Source organism: Thermobia domestica, chromosome 6 (genome assembly GCF_964235325.1).
Source record: "Thermobia domestica chromosome 6, izTheDome1.hap1.1, whole genome shotgun sequence".
Classification (NCBI taxonomy): Eukaryota; Metazoa; Arthropoda; class Insecta; order Zygentoma; family Lepismatidae; genus Thermobia; species Thermobia domestica.
In genome coordinates, this window is record NC_137459.1 from 197,219,656 (window position 1) to 197,239,791 (window position 20,136).

The following is a 20,136-nucleotide window of genomic DNA, read 5'->3' on the forward strand; positions in this document are numbered from 1 at the left end:
TCTCCAAATATGATGTTTTCAATCTGAACTGAAGAACACACTTTATGCGCCCAATGTTAAATGAAAACACAACGTTGCCGTTTACCTGGATCCACAACATAAAGTAAATGGGGCATGTTTGAAATGGAGGCTGGTCATGGACACGTTAGTGTAAAAGACAGTCATTTCATTCACTTATGTTGTGAAAGTTTATACGCTCAATGTTAAATGAAAATGCAACATTGTCATTTGCCTGGACCCACAACATAAGTGAATGTAGTGACTGTCTTTACACTAAGGTGAAGATGACCAGCCCTCGTTTCAAACATGCCCCATTTACTTTACGTTGTGGATCCAGGTAAATGGCAACGTTGCATTTTCATTTAACATTGGGCGCATAAAGAGTGTACAGCCCAAACGGCTCGTCCAATTTACAAAATTCCTTCAGTTTAGATTGAAAACATCATATTTGGAGACGATTTCCCCTCTTACGTTTTGTTGTAACTTTGATAACGACAAAGTTACCCTTTTTCAGGGGACTCTTGAGACATCCTGTACATATATATAAGGATTATGGATGAAGTTAGCTAAGTTAGGTTTAATGCCGCGTTCACAAAAGCTCTCCACTGACTTCTATCCTTAGCTAACTGCATCCAGTTTCTACTTTGTATTCCTATCTTTGTATTCCCATCTTAATATTGTCCTTCCATCTGCGCTAGGTCTTCCTAATGGTCGTTTTCCGATTGGTCTTCCAGTCAAGACTTTGAAAGCGTTTCTATTTTCTTCCATTCTAGCTACATGACCCGCCCACCTAAGCCTCCTAGACTTGACGCCCCTAACAATGTTGGGTAAACCGTATAAATTATGTAGTTCCTCGTTATGAAGTTTCCGCCATTCCCCATTCCCGTTCCTCTTGGGTCCGAATATTCGTCTCAGGATCTTGTTCTCAAATACTTTCAATCTATGTTCTTCCCTCATAGTAAGTGACCATGTTTCGCAGCCATACAGAACAACAGGCATGGTTATCGTTTTGTATATTTTAAGCTTCAAATTCCTCGACAGAATTCGCGACGACAAGAGATTTTGAACCGAATAGTAACACGAATTCCCTGCTTTTAGTCGACATTTAATTTCTTCGTGAATATGATTTTCCTCTGTTAATATTGATCCTAGATATTTGAAACTATCCACTTTATCAAAAGTATTATTTAATATTTTAACGCATCCATAATTTGCTGTATTACGGTCCCGACGCACTTCCATGTATTTAGTTTTCTCTGCATTTACTGCTAAACCCATGTCCCTGCAAGCGTTTAATAAAATCTCTGCATTTCTTTCTATTGTTCTCCTATCATCCCCTATTAAATTTACATCATCAGCATATGCCATAGCCTGGTGAATACCGTTCAACTCTAGGCCCTGGTTGCTATCTTTGATTTTCCTTATAGCTTATTCCAGAACGAAGTTAATAATGGCGACAACGCATCTCCTTGTTTCAGGCCTTTTCGACGTGAAAGCTCGTGGACAAAAATTTTCCTACCCGGACTTTACTTTGGGATTCATTTAAACATACCTTAATTAATCTAATTAGCTTTCTCGGTATTCCAAATTCTGTAAGAACGTTGTACAATGCTTCTCTCCTAACCGAGTCGTAAGCCTTTCTAAAATCAATAAATAGTTGGGGTAATCAATAAATGTACCGGGGTATTGTATTCCCACTTTTTTTCGAGTATTTGGCGAATGGTAAATACTTGGTCGATAGTTGATCGGTTTCGTCTAAATCCGCACTGATAATCTCTAATAGTTTCATCTGCGTATGGGGTTAGTCTACGTCCATTTAGACAGCCCCCCCACCTTGTCAAAATTAAACGAAAATGGTATCAATCGTTTGTGCATCGTTTGTGCAGAAATGTGCAACACAAATTTTCGTTTGTGCAACAATGAACAATGAGCTAGAGCGAAAACAAAGTGGGGGGGCTGTCTAAACGGTAGCCCCCCCACCTTGTCAAAATTGATCAAAAATGGTGTCAATCGTTTGTGCATCGTTTGTGCAGAAATGTGCAACACAAATTTTCGTTTGTGCAACAATGAACAATGAGCTACAGCGAAAACAAAGTGGGGGGCTGTCTAAACGGTAGCCCCCCCACCTTGTCAGATTTAGTCGAAAATGGTGTCAATCGTTTGTGCATCGTTTGTGCAGAAATGTGCAACACAAATTTTCGTTTGTGCAACAATGAACAATGAGCTAGAGCGAAAACAAATTGGGGGGCTGTCTAAACGGTAGCCCCCCCAACTTGTCAAAATTGGTCGAAAATGGTGTCAATCGTTTGTGCATCGTTTGTGCAGAAATGTGCAACACAAATTTTCGTTTGTGCAACAATGAACAATGAGCTAGAGCGAAAACAAATTGGGGGGCTGTCTAAACGGTAGCCCCCCCACCTTGTCAAAATTGGTCGAAAATGGTGTCAATCGTTTGTACATCGTTTGTACAGAAATGAGCAACACAAATTTTCGTTTGTGCAACAATGAACAATGAGCTAGAGAGAAAACAAAGTGGGAGCGGTCTAAACGGTAGCCCCCAACCTTGTCAAAATATGTCGAAAGTGGTGTCAATTAATTGTGCATCATTCGTGCAGAAATGTGCAACACAAATTTTCGTTTATGCAGCAATGAACAATGAGCTAGAGTGAAAAAAAAGTAAGGGGATGTCTAAACGGTAGCCCCCTACCTTCTCAAAAATGGTCGAAAATGGTGTCAATCGTTTGTGCATCAATGTGCAACACAAATTTTCGTTTGTGCCACAATAAACAATGAGCTAGAGCGAAAACAAAGTGGGGGCTGTCTAAACGGTAGCCCACCACCTTGTCAAAATTGGTCGAAAATGGTGTCAATCGTTTGTGCATGGTTTGTGCAGAAATGTGCAACGCAAATTTTAGTTTGTGCAACAATAAACAATGAGCTAGAGCGAAAACAAGTGGGGGCTGTCTAAACGGTAGCCCCCACCTTGTCAAAATTAGTCTAAAATAGTGTTAATCGTTTGTGCATCGTTTGTGCAGAAATGTGCAACACAAATTTTCGTTTGTGCAGCAACGAACAATGAGCTACAGCAAAAACAAAGTAGGGCTGTCTAAACGGTAGCCTTCCACCTTGTCAAAATTGGTCTAAAATGGTGTCAATCGTTTGTGCATCGTTTGTGCAGAAATGTGCAACACAAATTTTCGTTTGTGCAACAATGAAAATTAAGCTAGAGCAAAGACAAAGTGAGGGGCTGTATAAACGGTAGCCCCCACCTTGTCAAAATTAGCCGAAAATGGTGACAATCGTTTGCAAGTCATTTGTGCAGAAATGTGCAGCACAAATTTTCGTTTGTGCCACAATGAACAATGAGCTAGAGCGAAAACAAAGTGCGGGCTGTCTAAACGGTAGCCCCCACCTTGTCAAAATTGGTCGAAAATGGTGTCAATCGTTTGTGCATCGTTTGTGCAGAAATGTGCAACACAAATTTTCGTTTGTGCAACAATGAACAATGAGCTAGAGCGAAAAAAAGGAAGGGGCTCCCTAAACGGTAGCCCCCGTGTCAAAATTGGTCGAAAATTGCGTCAATCGTTTGTGCATCGTTTGTACAGAAATGTGCAACACAAATTTTCGTTTATGCAACAATGAACAATGAGCTAGAGCGAAAAAAATGGGGGGCTGTCTAAACGGTAGCCCCCCAACTTGTCAAAATTAGTCAAAAATGGTGTCAATCGTTTGTGCATGGTTTGTGCAGAAATGTGCAACGCAAATTTTAGTTTGTGCAACAATTAACAATGAGCTAGAGCGAAAACAAAGTGGGGGCTGTCTAAACGGTAGCCCCCCACCTTGTCAAAATTAGTCTAAAATAGTGTTAATCGTTTGTGCAGAAATGTGCAACACAAATTTTCGTTTGTGCAACAATGAACAATGAGCTAGGGCGGAAACAAAGTGGGGGGGCTGTCTAAACGGTAGCCCCCCACCTTGTCAGATTTAGTCGAAAATGGTGTCAATCGTATGTGCATCGTTTGTGCAGAAATGTGCAACACAAATTTTCGTTTGTGCAACAATGAACAATGAGCTAGAGCGAAAAAAAGGAAGAGGCTGCCTAAACGGTAGCCCCCCTGTCAAAATTGGTCGAAAATTGCGTCAATCGTTTGTGCATCGTTTGTACAGAAATGTGCAACACAAATTTTCGTTTGTGGAACAATGAACAATGAGCTAGAGCAAAAACACAGTGGGGGGCTGTCTAAACGGTAGCCCCCCACCTTGTCAAAATTGGTCGAAAATGGTGTCAATCGTTTGTGCGTAGTTTGTGCAGAAATGTGCAACACAAATTTTCGTTTGTGCAACAATGAACAATGAGCTAGAGCGAAAACAAAGGGGGGGCTGTCTAAATGGTAGCCCCAAACCTCCTCAAAATCTGTCGAAAATGGTGTCAATTGTCTGTGCATCGTTTGTGCAGAAATGTGCAACACAAAATTTCGTTTGTGCAACAATGAACAATGAGCTAGAGCAAAAACAAAGTGGAGCGCTGTCTAAACGGTAGCCCCCCACCTTGTCAAAATTGGTCGAAAATGGTGTGAATCGTTTGTGCAGAAATGTGCAACACAAATTTTCGTTTGTGCAATAATTAACAATGAGCTAGAGCGAAAACAAAGTGGGGGGCTGTCTAAACGGTAGCCCCCCCACCTTGTCAGATTTAGTCGAAAATGGTGTCAATCGTTTGTGCATCGTTTGTGCAGAAATGTGCAACACAAATTTTCGTTTGTGCAACAATGAACAATGAGCTAGAGAGAAAACAAAGTGGGGGCTGTCTAAACAGTAGCCTTCCACCTTGTCAAAATTGGTCTAAAATGGTGTCAATCGTTTGTGCATCGTTTGTGCACAAATGTGCAACACAAGTTTTCGTTTGTGCAACAATGAAAATTGAGCTAGAGCAAAGACAAAGTGAGGGGCTGTATAAACGGTAGCCCCCACTTTGTCAAAATTGGTCGAAAATGGTGACAATCGTTTGTGCATCGTTTGTGCAGAAATGTGCATCGCAAATTTTAGTTTGTGCAACAATTAACAATGAGCTAGAGCGAAAACAAACTGGGGGCTGTCTAAACGGTAGCCCCCCACCTTGACAAAATTAGTCTAAAATAGTGTTAATCGTTTGTGCAGAAATGTGCAACACAAATTTTCGTTTGTGCAACAATGAACAATGAGCTACAGCGAAAACAAAGTGGGGGTCTGTCTAAACGGTAGCCCCCCACCTTGTCAGATTTAGTCGATAATGGTGTCAATCGTTTGTGCATCGTTTGTGCAGAAATATGCAACACAAATTTTCATTTGTGCAACAATGAACAATGAGCTAGAGCGAAAAAAAGGAAGGGGCTGCCTAAACGGTAGCCCCCGTGTCAAAATTGGTCGAAAATTGCGTCAATCGTTTGTGCATCGTTTGTACAGAAATGTGCAACACAAATTTTCGTTTGTGCAACAATGAACAATGAGCTAGAGCGAAAACAAATTGGGGAGCTGTCTAAACGGTAGACCCCCAACTTGTCAAAATTAGTCGAAAATGGTGTCAATCGTTTGTGCATGGTTTGTGCAGAAATGTGCAACGCAAATTTTAGTTTGTGCAACAATTAACAATGAGATAGAGCGAAAACAAAGTGGGGGCTGTCTAAACGGTAGCCCCCCACCTTGACAAAATTAGTCTAAAATAGTGTTAATCGTTTGTGCAGAAATGTGCAACACAAATTTTCGTTTGTGCAACAATGAACAATGAGCTAGAGCGAAAACAAAGTGGGGGGTTCTGTCTAAACGGTAGCCCCCCCACCTTGTCAGATTTAGTCGAAAATGGTGTCAATCGTTTGTGCATCGTTTGTGCAGAAATGTGCAACACAAATTTTCGTTTGTGCAACAATGAACAATGAGCTAGAGCATAAACAAATTGGGGGGCTGTCTAAACGGTAGCCCCCACTTTGTCAAAATTAGTCGAAAATGATGTCAATCGTTTGTGCATGGTTTGTGCAGAAGTGTGCAACGCAAATTTTCGTTTCCGGAACAATAAACAATGAGCTAGAGCGAAAACAAAGTGGGGGCTGTCTAAACGGTAGCCCCTACCTTGTCAAAAATGGTCGAAAATGCTGTCAATCGTTTGTGCATCGTTTGTGCAGAAATGTGCAACACAAATTTTCGTTTGTGCAACAATGAACAATGAGCTAGAGCGAAAACAAAGTGGGGCTTTCTAAACGGTAGCCCCATCTTGTCAAAATTGGTCGAAAATGGTGTCAATCGTTTGTGTATCGTTTGTGCAGAAATGTGCAGCACAAATTTTTGTTTGTGCAACAAAGAACATTGATCTACAGCGAAAATAAAGCGGGGGATGTCTAAACGGTAGCACCTCCACCTTCTTGAAATTGGTCGAAAAAGGTTGTGAATCGTTTGTACAAAATTGTGCAAGACAAATTTGCGTTTACGTAACAGCGAAGAATGAGCTAGAACGAAAGCGAAGTGGGGGCTGTCTAAACGGTAGCTCACCACCTTGGAAAATTGGTCGTAAATGGTGTTAAACGTTTGTTCATAGTCCGTCCAAATATGTACAGCACAAAGTATTGTTTGTGCTACAAACGAACAATGAGCTAGAACCAAAACAAAGTGGATGGCGGTCTAAAGTTTAGCGTCCCCACTTTCACTACATTGGTCAAAAATGTTGTCAAAAGTTTGTGCATCGTTTGTGCAGAAATGTGCAATACAAATTTTCGTTTGTTCAACAATGAACAAATAGCTAAGGCGAAAACAAAGTGATGCCTATCTAAACCGTAGCCCCCACCTTTTGAAAATTGGTCGAAAATGGTGCCAGTCGCTTGTGCATCGTTTGTGCAGAAAGGTGCAACACAAATTTTCGTTTCTGCAACAATGAACAATCAGGTATAGCAAAAACCCAGTGAGGGGCCTTCTAAACGGCAGACCCCCACATTCTCAAGATTCGTCGAAAATCGTGTTAATCGTTTGTAAAGAAGATATTGCGATAGTGTAAAGAGAGAAATTTCCTCTGTGCAAATAATTTTCTTTGAATAAGTTAATTTTCTTGGAACAACATTTTTTTAGATTACTAAAACACTTTCTGATACGATAACATATTCTTGATAGTTGACGAACGACAGGGTTAGATTTTAACCCACAATCACACACTACGATAAATATTATTTATTCTTAATTCTAATTTCTATTTTACTAAGTTCAATTCTAGACTTCAGTTGTATCACATTTTACCAATGTTGATTGGAAGTCAAGAAATTATTTCAGAATATTAGAAGATCGTAAAATAAAATTAATTTCCAAACAAAGCTCAATTAAAATAAATAATCAACTAAACAATGAAAGAAAAAATTATAATCAAGAATTATTCTTATTATTGTACAATTTGACAATAATTATTAACGCAACAATGCTCAAAAAACTGAAACCATCATAACTGGTTAAGGCAAATTGAAAAACCAGATAAGACAGCAACAAGCTTATTTTTGTAATCGTTCAATGTTGTAAAAAAAATTGTGTTGCACATTTCTGCATAAACGATAAACAAACGATTAAAATAATTTCCGACCAATTTTGAAGAGGCACAACCTACCGTTTAGACAGCCCCATTTTCTCTTTGTTCATTGTTGCACAAACGAAAATTTCTAATGCATATTGCTGCACAAACTATCGAAATCATTTTGGATTGCTTTTGACAAGTTTGGGGGTACCGTATAGACAGCTCCCACTTTATTTCTCCTCAAGCTCATTATACAAGTCGCAAAAACGAAAATTTCTCTTCCACATTTTGGAACAAAAAATTCACAAACAACTCAAACGATTTGCGACCAATTTTGACAAGGTGGAAGCTAACATTTAGACAACTCCCCACTTTATTTTGGTTCTAGCTCATTGTTCACTGTTGCACAAACGAAAATTTGTGTTGCACATTTGTGCACAAACGATGCACAAACGATTGTCACCATTTTCGACCAATTTTGACAAGGTAGGGGGCTACCGTTTAGACAGCCCCCACTTGGTTTTCGCTCTAGCTCATTCTTCATTGTTTCACAAACGAAAATTTGTGTTGCACATTTGTGCACAAACGATTCACAAACGATTGACACCATTTTCGACCAATTTTGACAAAGTGGAAGGCTACCGTTTTGACAATTCCCACTTTGTTTTCACTCTAGCTCATTGTTCATTGTTTCACAAACGAAAATTTGTGTTGCACATTTGTGCACAAACGATTCACAAACGATTGACACCATTTTCGACCAATTTTGACAAGGTGAAGGCTACCGTTTTGACAGCTCCCACTTTGTTTTCACTCTAGCTCATTGTTCGTTTTTGCGCGAACGAAATTTTGTGTTGCACATTTCTGCACAAACGATGCACAAACGATTAACACTATTTTCGACTAATTTTGACAAGGTGGGGGCTACCGTTTAGACAGCCCCCACTTTGTTTTCGCTCTACCTCATTGTTCATTGTTGCACAAACGAAAATTTGTGTTGCACATTTATGCACAAACGATGCACAAACGATTGACACCATTTTCGACTAAATCTGACAAGGTGGGGGGGCTACCGTTTAGACAGAACCCCCCACTTTGTTTTCGCTCTAGCTCATTGTTCATTGTTGCACAAACGAAAATTTGTGTTGCACATTTCTGCACAAACGATTAACACTATTTTAGACTAATTTTGTCAAGGTGGGGGGCTACCGTTTAGACAGCCCCCACTTTGTTTTCGCTCTATCTCATTGTTAATTGTTGCACAAACTAAAATTTGCGTTGCACATTTCTGCACAAACCATGCACAAACGATTGACACCATTTTCGACTAATTTTGACAAGTTGGGGGGCTACCGTTTAGACAGCTCCCCAATTTGTTTTCGCTCTAGCTCATTGTTCATTGTTGCACAAACGAAAATTTGTGTTGCACATTTCTGTACAAACGATGCACAAACGATTGACGCAATTTTCGACCAATTTTGACACGGGGGCTACCGTTTAGGCAGCCCCTTCCTTTTTTTCGCTCTAGCTCATTGTTCATTGTTGCACAAACGAAAATTTGTGTTGCACATGTCTGCACAAATGATGCACAAACCATTGACACCATTTTCGACCAATTTTGGCAAGGTGGGGGGGCTACCGTTTAGACAGCCCCCACTTTGTTTTTGCTCTAGCTCATTGTTCATTGTTGCACAAACGAAAATTTGTGTTGCACATTTCTGTACAAACGATGCACAAACGATTGACGCAATTTTCGACCAATTTTGACAGGGGGCTTCCGTTTAGGGAGCCCCTTCCTTTTTTCGCTCTAGCTCCTTGTTCATTGTTGCACAAACGAAAATTTGTGTTGCACATTTCTGCACAAACGATGCACAAACGATTGACAGCATTTTCGACCAATTTTGACAAGGTGGGGGCTACCGTTTAGACAGCCCGCACTTTGTTTTCGCTCTAGCTCATTGTTCATTGTTGCACAAACGAAAATTTGTATTGCACATTTCTGCACAAACGATGCACAAACCATTGACACCATTTTCGACCAATTTTGACAAGGTGGAGGGGCTACCGTTTAGACAGCCTCCCACTTTTTTTGTTCTAGCTCATTGTTCATTGTTGCTCAAACCAAAATTTGTGTTGCACATTTCTGTACAAACGATGCACAAACGATTGACGCAATTTTCGAACAATTTTGACAGGGGGGCTACCGTTTAGGGAGCCCCTTCCTTTTTTTCGCTCTAGCTCATTGTTCATTGTTGCACAAACGAAAATTTGTGTTGCACATTTCTACACAAACGATGCACAAACGTTTGACACCATTTTCGACCAATTTTGACAAAGTGGGGGCTACTGTTTAGACAGCCCCCACTTTGTTTTCTCTCTAGCTCATTGTTCATTGTTGCACAAACGAAATTTTGTGTTGCACATTTCTGCACAAACGATGCACAAACGATTGACACCATTTTCGATTAATTTTGACAAGGTGGTGGGGCAAACGTTTAGACAGCCACCACTTTGTTTTCGCTCTAGCTCATTGTTCATTGTTGCACAAACGAAAATTTGTGTTGCACAAGTCTGCACAAACGAAGCACAAACCATTGACACCTTTTTCGACTAATTTTGACAAGGTGGGGGGCTACCATTTAGACAGCCCCCACTTTGTTTTCTCTTTAGCTGATTGTTCATTGTTGCACAAACGAAAATTTGTGTTGCACATTTCTGCACAAACGATGCACAAACCATTGACACCTTTTTTGACAGATTTTGAGGAGGTTGGGGGCTACCGTTTAGAGAGCACCCACTTTGTTTTTGCTCTAGCTCATTGTTCATTGTTGCACAAACGAAAATTTGTGTTGCATATTTCTGCACAAACGATGCACAAACGATTGACACCATTTTCGACCAATTTTGACAAGGTGGGGTGGCTACCGTTTACACAGCCCCCACTTTGTTTTTGCTCTAGCTCATTGTTCATTGTTGCACAAACGAAAATTTGTGTTGCACATTTCTGTACAAACGATGCACAAACGATTGACGCAATTTTCGACCAATTTTGACAGGGGGCTACCGTTTAGGGAGCCCCTTCCTTTTTTTTCGCTCTAGCTCATTGTTCATTGTTGCACAAACGAAAATTTGTGTTGCACATGTCTGCACAAACGATGCACAAACCATTGACACCTTTTTCGACCAATTTTGACAAAATGGGGGGCTACTTTTTAGACAGCCCCCACTTTGTTTTCTCTCTAGCTCATTGTTCATTGTTGCACAAACGAAAATTTGTGTTGCACATTTCTGCACAAACGATGCACAAACGATTGACACCATTTTCGACTAATTCTGACAAGGTGGGATGGCTACTGTTTAGACAGCCCCCCCACTTTGTTTTCGCTCTAGCTCATTGTTAATTGTTGCACAAACGAAAATTTGTGTTGCACATTTCTGCACAAACGATGCACAAACGATTGACACCATTTTCGACCAATTTGGACAAGGTGGGGGGGCTACCGTTTAGACAGCCCCCCACTTTGTTTTTGCTCTAGCTCATTGTTCATTGTTGCACAAACGAAAATTTGTGTTGCACATTTCTGCACAAACGATGCACAAACGATTGACACCATTTTCGACCAATTTGGACAAGGTGGGGGGCTACCGTTTAGACAGCCCCCCCACTTTGTTTTTGCTCTAGCTCATTGTTCATTGTTGCACAAACGAAAATTTGTGTTGCACATGTCTGCACAAACGATGCACAAACCATTGACACCTTTTTCGACCAATTTTGACAAAATGGGGGGCTACTGTTTAGACAGCCCCCACTTTGTTTTCTCTCTAGCTCATTGTTCATTGTTGCACAAACGAAAATTTGTGTTGCACATTTCTGCACAAACGATGCACAAACGATTGACACCATTTTCGACTAATTCTGACAAGGTGGGGGGGCTACCGTTTGGACAGCCCCCCCACTTTGTTTTCGCTCTAGCTCATTGTTAATTGTTGCACAAACGAAAATTTGTGTTGCACATTTCTGCACAAACGATGCACAAACGATTGACACCATTTTCGTCCAATTTTGACAAGGTGGGGGGGCTGTCTAAATGGACGTGGTTAGTCTTGCTAATAGAATATTTGAAAGGATTTTATAGGATGTTGACAGGAGAGAAATGCCTCGATAATTATTACAGTCAGTTTTGTCACCTTTCTTGTGAATTGGAACAATGATTGATTCTTTCCACTCTTGTGGCAATTCTTCCTTGTTCCAGATAAGGAGAATGAGTTTGTGTATCTTGTTCCATAATTTTTCGTCTCCAGCTAAAATTAAATCATCCGGAATTTCATCTACACCCGGGGATTTGTGTTTCTTTAATTTCTTTATAGCGGTTTCTACTTTTATTCGGTTGGGTTCTGGAATATACGGTTCTGCGATGTGTATCTCCTTTTCTCCACGCACACTAGTTTTTAGTTGCGTGTTAAGCAAATCGTCAAAGAAATCTTTCCATCTATTTAAGATGCTATCCGTGTCAGTGAGAACTGTACCGTCAGATTTCTTTAATATATAAGCACGAGGTTGATAGCCTTTCTTAAATTCGTTGATTCCCTTATACATGTCCCGGATGTTTTTATTTTTACTATATTCTTCAAGTTCCTTAATTTTAGCTTTCAGAAAATCGCGTTTCTTTGTTCTAAAAGTTTTGGAAGTTTCCCGCCTGATATCTGCGAAATTTTGTGTAGTCATTTCATTCGGATTTTGTAGCCAGCGTAATTTTGCCTTTTTCTCTTCTCTGCTAGTTTTATGCATTCCTGGTCGAACCATGGTTTGTTCCTACGTATTTCCGCGTGTCCCAATTTTTCGTAAGACCAGTGTAGAAAAACTTGAGTAAAAGCGGTACCCGATCTCATCTCTCCCCGGCGATGTACTTCGTTTAACTTGGGAGAAGGTTGTCTGTATTTCGGAAAGAGTGATGGCCGCAAGTAAAGAAATACAGTCTTGTTCGGATAGGCACGATGGGACCGTGGTAAGGAAAGGGGGAGGTACTGTATTAACGTCTGGTAATGAGTACAATGACGTGTAATATTCCTGAAAATGCTCGTACAAGGCATCTTTGATAGTGAGCTGTTGTCCATCCGAATTGGACACATGAGAGATAAACTGATGTTGTTGGCGATTGAGGCGTTTAACATAATCATACAAAGAGGAAGGTTCAGAAACAAGTCTATCTGCCGTCCCGTCATCGATGTGAACGTTCAGAGACTGGGTATGTTGCACCTGTTTCAACTGGTGCTTAACACGCATGATCGCCGCCATATTGGAAACGCTACTTGTTTGGTTCCACAGTTCACATAGGACACTGTATAAGAATTCGTGCATCTCGCGATAGTTTTGACGATGTAATTTCCTCATGCCTTGAAAGAAATTTCGAATTTGGGGTTTAACATAGAGACACCACCACATATTAATATTAGGATAGATCTACGAGCTCGTAGCCATCGTGTCCAACTAGCATTAAATAAACACCGGACGTGGTCGATGGTTAAAAGTTGATTGTTTAATTTCCAATAACTGCGACCGTACAATTTTGGAAGTGGCGTCGGAAAGCGTAACACCAGCTTAATACCTGTATGATCTGTAAAGCAAGCCGCATATTGCTGTATATCAAATACTCTGCTTAGGAGGCTTCCCGGGAGATAGCATCTGTCCAAGCGTGAGCCCACTTGGCTGATTTGAAAGTAAAAGTATGATCCTTATGAAAATGAAACCAAATATCTTTTAAGCTCAAATGTGTAATAAAACGTTGAAAAGCTGGCGATGGGTGATATTCACCGCTCGTATCTTGAGGAAACATGTGACAATTCATGTCTCCAAGAAATAAAATTGGATATCGTGTAATAGGTAGCAACATGATAGGTGCATGTCAACAACTTCTTCGTGATAAAAACGTTCGCGGGCTATACGCTGATTTGTTCCTGAGGGCCCATAAACAACCAAAATACATATACTATCAACAACACATCGAATGGCTCGCCCTGACGAGGATAGGTGTGTATGCGCGACGTGGAGGCCTCGTTTCACAAGTAAAGCGGTACCCAATGTTGGGAGCGCAATATTGACAATGGCAGTATAATTAAACACAAAGGATCCTTTACCTCCTGCAAACAATAGATATCACCATCGTGAAGCGCTATGAAGCGTGCTAATAGCTGTTTATTCGGTATGCTGCTTATAGAATTAATGTTTAAAGTGAAATACAAGCTAGAGTTGATCCCAGCGTTCATTAGGTAAAACACAAGAAGCGTTCCCACAAGATTTATGTGTACCTTACAAAGCCGTAAAAATATCCAGAACTCATGCCTGCCAGTGTACCTCGCCCGCAGAACAATACATACACCAAATAAAGCTGCTAAACACCCTACATATTGTTGATCACACAGCAAAAGTAAGCACTGTAAACACAAAACCATGAACTTCGCGAAAATAGGCTAACATCGTGGCTATACATAAGCAGGGAAAAATCCAAACTGACATAGCTTTCCCACATAACGCAAGTAACGCAAGCAGGAAACAAAACACCAGAACAGCATACAGCTGGTGATGACGAGACAAAAATAATAAACCAGTGAAGTCTTACCACAATTGCTATTCCACAAGGTCAGGAGATTGGAAGTCACTCACATTTTCTCCGTATATTCCGTTTACGTTTTTTCACGTGTTTCACTGATAATATAGGAGAAAAACAGTTTGTATCATCACTAAAGACGTCAGCGGGCAGAGTTAAAGCTGGACGAAGCACTAAATCCTTGGTCATGTCATGCTTAGCAGAAGGAAGACATGTCGCTGGATTATGAAGGACGACTGTCGCATATGAAGCAGGAGATGAGGGTGGTGTTACTGGGGGGGGGGGGCTCGGGGGAGTGTGGCATTCCGTCCTCCAAGTCAGTGGGAACTGAGGGTAGCTTAGCTGTTAATGTAGAAGTGGATGATTCTATTGATGTCAATTGAGGGAAGTCGGTTTCTGAAGTAGGCAGGGGTGTTGACACTTGTTGCGACGTAGTGTCGAAATTTGTAGCACTAACAGAGGACGTCAAGGGCACAGGTCGTTCGGGCTCATGGCGTGCAGTGTTTGTAACTTGACGCAGATCTGTCATTATAGGGTTGTCCCCTTCCAGCCGCATGGACCGGACAGGATGTCGCCGCTGTTTACACATGGAAATCAGGTGATCGAGGGATCCACAAGAGTGGCAAGTTTGTAACTGTCCTGGATATGAGACGTTGCCTTTAATAGTGTCGAAATGTAATCGAGTAGGGATATGTTTTTTTAACGTCATCGAAAAAAATCCTGTTACCATTATAAAGGCGTGTAGGAAACACAGTTTTCCAGACTTCATACTCAACACTTTTAATTTCACCACAATTATATAATACCTGAGACACTTGTTCATTAGGAAAATCGAATGGCAAGTACATAATTTTAACTGTCGTGAGATTGACTTGCGCGTCCATAATATACACATCACTAACAGATTGATCAAAATGGGTAAAATGCAATTTGTCTGGAGCCTTAGACATAAACTTTTCGTAACTATCACTATTTTTGAGTTGATTTTAGTTTAGCGTCCCTTTCAGCAGCGAGGCTATATGAGACGTGGACCTACTGATTAACGTGGAATCCGAACCACATGAGCTCCCGCCGGGAATCGAACCCGGGTCTATCACTATTTTTGAATTGAACAAACATGCAATACTCTTCGTTATGGAGCTGTAAAGCTTGGATATCCTCAAGTACGTCGGGAAAATGCGCACATAACCGTGCAAGTAATTTAGCCGGAGAAGGGTATATCGTGCGTGTGGTTTTGTCAAAATCAAATTTTACACTATTTGGTTCTTCCATAGTACCACTAACACTGGAGCCACAAAACACTACTAAAACTTGTAAAGCATTGTTCAGTTATAGTAGTATATCGAATAGAAGTCGAAGCTTGCAAAAAATTTCACTGTTCCCGGAGCTTAACTATCAACGTCTACTCCCGGCAACAGCCAGTCACCGAATCCATTTGATCTAAATTTGTTGTGTTACTAATTCGTTGTTTAGGTACGTAATAATGTTTTGTGCTTTCGAAATGTGTGTATAATTCCACAACCAGTTTATTGCTATAGCAATAAGCATACCTGTAAGTCCAGTCAATAAAGATCTTATGTCGGGACTAATTAGTTACAAGCTGAATTTTTCAGGAATGTTAGACCACAATATAAGGGGTATTTTCTAAAGAGTCCCCATTCCTGCCCTCTTACTTTCCCCTCTACCCCGCTTAACCCTTTTAGACTCTTGCATTTTTTGATGAAATGTTGACTTTCAGTTAAGCAGCTACTACTTCAGTACTATTCATCCGAGTATCGTGAGTTGTACGTCATTCTCTTCAGAATAAAACATACTTTCAAATGGTATCACGCACTTGTTTGCATGGTATACAAAGGAAGGTAAATTCGGGCTAAAATAGATAACTTTCTCTCCAAAAATCCAAGTTTTAAAATTTGGTGCCCTTTGTAGCAGCCCTGGTACAGGAACCTGAATATAATATATCTTGCGACATACTATGGTTTATATGTAATGTGTGTTCCAAGTTTTATTGCAATATCCAGAATAGTTACGAGGGAAAAATATTTTTCAATCCTGCTTGGCAATACCGAATTTCATATGTAAATAAGGAAAAGTGAGACATCGTATATATATATAATAAATTTCCAAACAAAGTACTATACATCCAAATATCATGGTTAATACGTAATTCTTTTCAGAATGAAACATAATTTTAAATGATACCATGTGCATGTGTTTATAATGTACAAAAGAAAAGGATTTTGGGTTAAATAAGAAAATGTCCCTCCAAAAATTACTTTTTTGAAATTTGGGGCCCCTGAAGCGGTACCGGTAACAAGTGCATGAATGTAAGCTACTTTGAAAAATACTATTTTCTGTATACAGTGTATGTACCAAATTTCGTTGCAATATCTAGAAGAATTAAGAAGGGAAAACATTTCTTAATCCTGTTTGACAATACAAATGAGATACTTTCGGAGAATCGAATTAAGTAACAGCACTCTTACCCTTATTTCATTCCGTAGTATACCAGGAAATTATGACAAACGGAATGAAATACAACTCTTAGCTTCAAAATATATACATGTATATACATTATTAATATGCACATAAGTTAATATTTTATTTATAATGGTTATTACAAATTTTGGTTACTATATTATATTACTTTTTATTACTTGTATCATTACTAATTAATATGGGCAATTTTGGTTCGGAGAATTATTCCTAACTTAGATCAGGGCCGTTCCAATATCTACTACCTATGGACCCGCCATGTCCTGGATTGGCAACAATCGGTAGGTGTTCAACAATGGAAAATAATGTACTTTGTACTGTAGTAACATCATCACGGACCACCCGTCCAAAACACACTGAATGTAGAAAGTAGAATCAGATATTCTACTTTCTACAACATTTCTACACATTTTATAAAATCGATATTTACTTATTGCTTGATAACAATCAATTCAGTTCTCAGTCCAATCTGGTTAAAACAAAATGCTACACTGATCACACTCGTCACCATTAAAGTCGATAACATCGTCTAGGCAGGAGAATTATCACAGGAATGTCCATTACAGTGTTCACACATGTAGGAACAACCTAACCCTACATTTCTACATATAGCTGGCACAAGGCTACTCACAGCTGTGAGAGACCAGACTGAGATCAACAGGTGCAATAGGCTTAGAGCTTGGTAGTGGCATCGAAGCTCCCCTTTAGCATGTTCTATCTTCACGATAACCGTCAAAAACGACTGTGACATTCTTCCGTATGTGTTTACAATGTGCATTGAGTGCTCACTGAATTGCGACCACTCATTCACACAGGAAAGTGTGGCCAACAGCCTAGCTGACTATATGACCACCCCAACTGGTAGTATTGCAGAAAAAGAACACACTCGAAGTTACATGTTGGCAGACAGCACACTGTTATAATGGGATGTGGGCAGGATTTATCCGCATTTTAATAGGGCATGACTGTGGGTACCCTACAATAGGTGTGTCAATAACCCGGACAGCAATACTTGTCGGATGTGCCCGTTCCTGTGTAGTGGAGGTGTATAAGCAGCGGGAAGAAAATGGAGTAACGTTATCCAAGAGACGGAACTAGGGAGGCGTACGGAAGTTCAAAACGTGGGGTGAGCGTCGCGTCAAACAGCTCGTGACAGCCAAACGAACCATCCGTGTCTCAGAATTACGTGGCCAATACAATGGTGGATGCATAACACCCATGTCCCACGCAAATATACGGCGTACACTGACACGCATGCAGTTCCACAGCAGATTGCACTCTCGTCACAAACTCCTTACGACTCGTTACCGCCGACGTCGTCGCGGTCGGGCATAGGAACACGCTAATTGGACCATGGATAATAGGAAAAGGTCCAATGAATCACGGTTTGTGCTGCTACTCTCGGACGGGAGTGTTCATGTGTGGCCCAACACCACGAAGCCATGGATTCCTCATGCATGGTGCGTACTGTACAGGCAGGTTGGGCGACTGTATGGTTTGGAGATGCTTTTGTTGGATGGACTGGGGCTTTGATGGGCACAGACCACAGCGAGACATCCGAAACGGACCCTATAATACAACACTTCTACTCACACGAAGACGGCATTTTCCAGGGCGGCAATGCATGGTGCCACCAAACCAGGGCTGCACTTGCTTGACTTAAGGAACATTTCACGGAGCTGCAGCGTGTGAATTGGCCTCCTGGGTCATCGGATCTTAATCCTATATAGAACATTTATGGGATGTTGCGGAACGAGCTCTTCACACCATAACTCCTGCACCAACATCTGTGGGCTCATTGTGGGATGCCATCAGGAATATATGGTGTCAGATCCCCGTGAAAACATCAGCAACTAACAGAATTCATGCCATACCGTGTTCAGGCCGTCTTCTGAGCAAAAGTGGACCAACAAAGCATTAGGTAAGTGTTCGTAATTCATTAAACACTCAGTGTAGTTGCTACAGTTATGAATAACATTTCTGTAAGTACAAGGAACATAATAAATAAGAAATCCATCAATCACTACAACTGGTTTTATTTTCTGCTTTGATCAATTGCAATACAGCCATAATATATTTGATTGGACACGTTTTCGAATTTCTCATTATGGTAGTCATAAATCCACTCTATCCTGACTTCGACTGTTATCCAACAAGCCACATAAGGTTGAGAGGAAACAGATATTGTGAAGATTGGTCCTTAAGAGATCTTAGTTAAGTCTTCAATGATCATTGAAGAAAGACCTGTATTTCTTTTTTTCATTGGATATAAGTATTCTCGGATAGTTGCGGTGTTAACAAAAGACTCAATTGGAATTCTCTTAACTGTTATCTGAGTTTCGACACAGATGCCTTGCGTGACACAATGAATCCCTTCCATAGTACGAAAAATACCTCCGTTATCAAGACTTCACACATTCGCGTCAACATGACCAAAAACGTGTTGGAGAAATCCATCTGAATGAATAGCTGAAAGCCAGCGTTAATGATCGATGTTAGGTAGATTATGTCTTCATGGTAAGATGCTCACACTCCATTGATGATCTATGTTTATGAATTGTTTTGATCCGTATAATCGATGTAAGTTTAGAGCAAGGCTTGTCTATATTATATGGATGACAGAAACGATCTAGGTTTTACAGTAAATACGAGAACGCGATTCATATCAACACACTTACTTTCAACTTTCTGGAATTCACTTGAAGTTTCGTTTTCGGTAACTTACGATGTAAAAACGTAAGACTTTCTGGAATAAGATCTCCCCCTGAATTAATCGTATTCTTAAAATGTACACTTTCTTAGTACTCTTTCTCCGTAACTTTTCGTGTACATTGAATTTTTTTTGTACACTAGTTTCACAAATAGCATGTACACCATATTTACAACTACAGTGTCTACGTTAAGTTCTTTTCCACAAATTACACAAATGAAATCAAAATTATATATATATATATATATATATATATATATATATATATATATATATATATATATATATATATATATATATATATATATATATATATATATATATATATAAATGTTGCGCAGGTAGCCTGGAACAATATGAAATTACTACACTCTTGTCAGTGTAATATATTATACTGAGTTAAGTTTCATTAATCAAAGTGATATGGAAATGAAGTTTAAAATTAGGAACATTATCTTGTACTTTCTGTTATCAATTACGGTAAGTGATATTGACAAACAGAAATAATAATATTGCCAGCTTGAAAATGCATAATCACAAAACGTTATAAAGAGTTATGTATTTTAAATTGAAGTTTAGTTTTTGAAATGAAACACATTTGGGTTTTTATCCAGGCATATTACATAATTTATTTTATACATTTTTTTAAAAATTGATTGTGAATAATGATCATATGGTGATTAAACATTTCAATGCTTGCCTTGCACTTGAAAACTGCTATTTTGCAGTTAAACCTAACATAAACTTGTCTGTAGATTTTTAAAAGATAAAAATCTAAATTGATTGTGAGCAAGTAAATAAAATGT